Below are 2,828 nucleotides of genomic sequence, written 5' to 3'. Positions count from 1 at the left end.
TCAGGCCAATGGCCCATCCAGCCCAACACTCTGTGTCACACATAAGAACCTAAGAGAAACCCTGTTGGATCAGGCCAGTGGCCCCTCCAGTCCAACACTCTGTGTCACATAAGAACATAAGAGAAGCCATGTTGGATCAGGCCAGTGGCCCCTCCAGTCCAACACTCTGTGTCACATAAGAACATAGGAGAAGCCATGTTGGATCAGGCCAATGCCCCATCCAGTCCAACACTCTGTGTCACACAAGAACCTAAGAGAAGCCCTGTTGGACAGGCCAATGGCCCCTCCAGTCCAACACTCTGTGTCACACATAAGAACCTAAGAGAAACCCTGTTGGATCAGGCCAATAGCCCCTCCAGTCCAACACTCTGTGTCACATAAGAACATAAGAGAAGCCCTGTTGGATTAGGCCAATGGCCCATCCGGTCCAACACCATGTGTCACATAAGAGAAGCCATGTTAGATCAGGCCAGTGGCCCATCCAGTCCAACACTCTGTGTCACATAAGAACATAAGAGAAGCCCTGTTGGATCAGGCCAATGGCCCATCCGGTCCAACACCATGTGTCACATAAGAACCTAAGAGAAGCCATGTTGGATCAGGCCAGTGGCCCCTCCAGTCCAACACTCTGTGTCACATGAGAACCTAAGAGAAGCCATGTTGGATCAGGCCAGTGGCCCCTCCAGTCCAACACTCTGTGTCACATAAGAACATAAGAGAAGCCCTGTTGGATCAGGCCAGTGGCCCCTCCAGTCCAACACTCTGTGTCACATAAGAACATAAGAGAAGCCCTGTTGGATCAGGCCAATGGCCCATCCGATCCAACACCATGTGTCACATAAGAACATAAGAGAAGCCATGTTGGATCAGGCCAGTGGCCCATCCAGTCCAACACTCTGTGTCACATAAGAACATAAGAGAAGCCCTGTTGGATCAGGCCAATGGCCCATCCGGTCCAACACCATGTGTCACATAAGAACCTAAGAGAAGCCATGTTGGATCAGGCCAGTGGCCCCTCCAGTCCAACACTCTGTGTCACATAAGAACCTAAGAGAAGCCATGTTGGATCAGGCCAGTGGCCCATCCAGTCCAACACTCTGTGTCACATAAGAACATAAGAGAAGCCATGTTGGATCAGGCCAATGGCCCATCCAGTCCAACACTCTGTTTCACATAAGAACCTAAGAGAATCCATGTTGGATCAGGCCAATGCCCCATCCAGTCCAAAACTCTGTGTCACACATAAGAACCTAAGAGAATTGCACACAGTATTCCAAATGAGACCGCACCATCGATTTATACAGGGGCATTATGATACTGGCTGATTTGTTTTCAATTCCCTTCCTAATAATTCCCAGCATGGCGTTGGCCTTTTCTATTGCAAATGCACACTGTCTTGATATATTCAGTGAGTTCTCTACCACGACCCCAAGATCTCTCTCTTGGTCAGTCTCTGCCAGTTCACATCCCATCAACTTGTATTTGCAGCTGGGATTCTTGGCCCCAATGTGCATTACTTTGCACTTGGCCACATTGAACCCCATCTGCCATGCATACCACGGCTCTCATGTAAAGCATGTCTCTTCTTGTAGGGGAACGTCCTCTCGCAAAGGATAACCATCTCCTGGGAACCTTAGACCTGAATGGCATCCCTCCTGCACCTCCGTGCGTTCCCCCAGATTGAGGTCACCTTTGAAACAGCTGTGAATGGAATCCTGAGGGTGACAGCGGAGGACAAAGGCACAGGGAACGAAAATAAGATCGCCATCACCAAGGATCTGAACCGTCCAACTCCAAGAGAAATCTGCAGAGGAGGACAAAAAGCTGAAGGAACAGACTGACACCAGGAAGGAGCTGGACAGCTATGCCCGCTCACTGAAAAATCAGATGGGAGAGAAACAGAAACCGGGAGCCAAGCTGTCATCTGAAGGCAAAGACACGATAGAAAAGGCTGCGGAAGATAAGACTGAATGGCTTGAGAGGCATCAAGATGCTGAGATTGACTTCAAAGCACAAAAGAAGGAACTAGAAGAAGTGGTACAGCCCATTGTGGGCAAGCTGTATGGTGGTGCAGCCCCCCCACACCCCAATTCCTGCAAGAGCTCTGGCTGACCCAAGAGCATCCCAGCAGCTGCAAGTGGAAGAGTGGGGAATCAAACCCAGTTCACCCAGATAAGAGTCCGCACACTTAACCATTACACCAAGCTGGCTCTCAGGTCCACCCTGTGAGGTGGGTGGGGTTCAGCGAGCTCTCACAGCAGCTGCCCTTTTAAGGACAACCTCTGCGAGAGCTATGGCTGACCCAAGGCCATTCTAGCAGCTGCAAGTGGAGGAGTGGGGAATCAAACCCGGTTCTTCCAGATAAGAGTCCGCACACTTAAACACTACACCAAACTGGCTCTCAGGTTCACCCTGTGAGGTGGGTGGGGCTCAGCGAGCTTTCACAGCAGCTGCCCTTTTAAGGACAGCTCTGCAAGAGCTCTGACTGACCCAAGGGCATTCCAGCAGCTGCAAGTGGAGGAGTGGGGAATCAAACCCGGTTCTTCCAGATAAGAGTCCGCACACTTAAACACTACACCAAACTGGCTCTCAGGTTCACCCTGTGAGGTGGGTGGGGCTCAGCGAGCTCTCACAGCAGCTGCCCTTTTAAGGACAGCTCTGCAAGAGCTCTGGCTGACCCAAGGGCGTTCCAGCAGCTGCAAGTGGAGGAGTGGGGAATCAAACCCGGTTCTCCCAGATAAGAGTCCGCGCGCTTAACCACTACACAAAACTGGCTCTCACACCTAGAATATCCAGGATCACACCTAGAATATCCAATGAAATGTTTT

The 2,828-nt window shown here is 50.9% G+C and overlaps 1 pseudogene; it reads left to right on the top strand.

Annotated features, from left to right (window-relative positions):
* Positions 1–1,576: 1,576 nt before the first annotated feature.
* On the top strand, positions 1,577–2,112 carry LOC132574820 (endoplasmic reticulum chaperone BiP-like; annotated as a pseudogene).
* Positions 2,113–2,828: the final 716 nt, after the last annotated feature.

This window comes from Heteronotia binoei, chromosome 7 (assembly GCF_032191835.1).
Source record: "Heteronotia binoei isolate CCM8104 ecotype False Entrance Well chromosome 7, APGP_CSIRO_Hbin_v1, whole genome shotgun sequence".
Taxonomy (NCBI): domain Eukaryota; kingdom Metazoa; phylum Chordata; class Lepidosauria; order Squamata; family Gekkonidae; genus Heteronotia; species Heteronotia binoei.
Note: the sequence above shows the minus strand (reverse complement) of the source record. Positions and strands in the feature narration are given on the sequence as shown.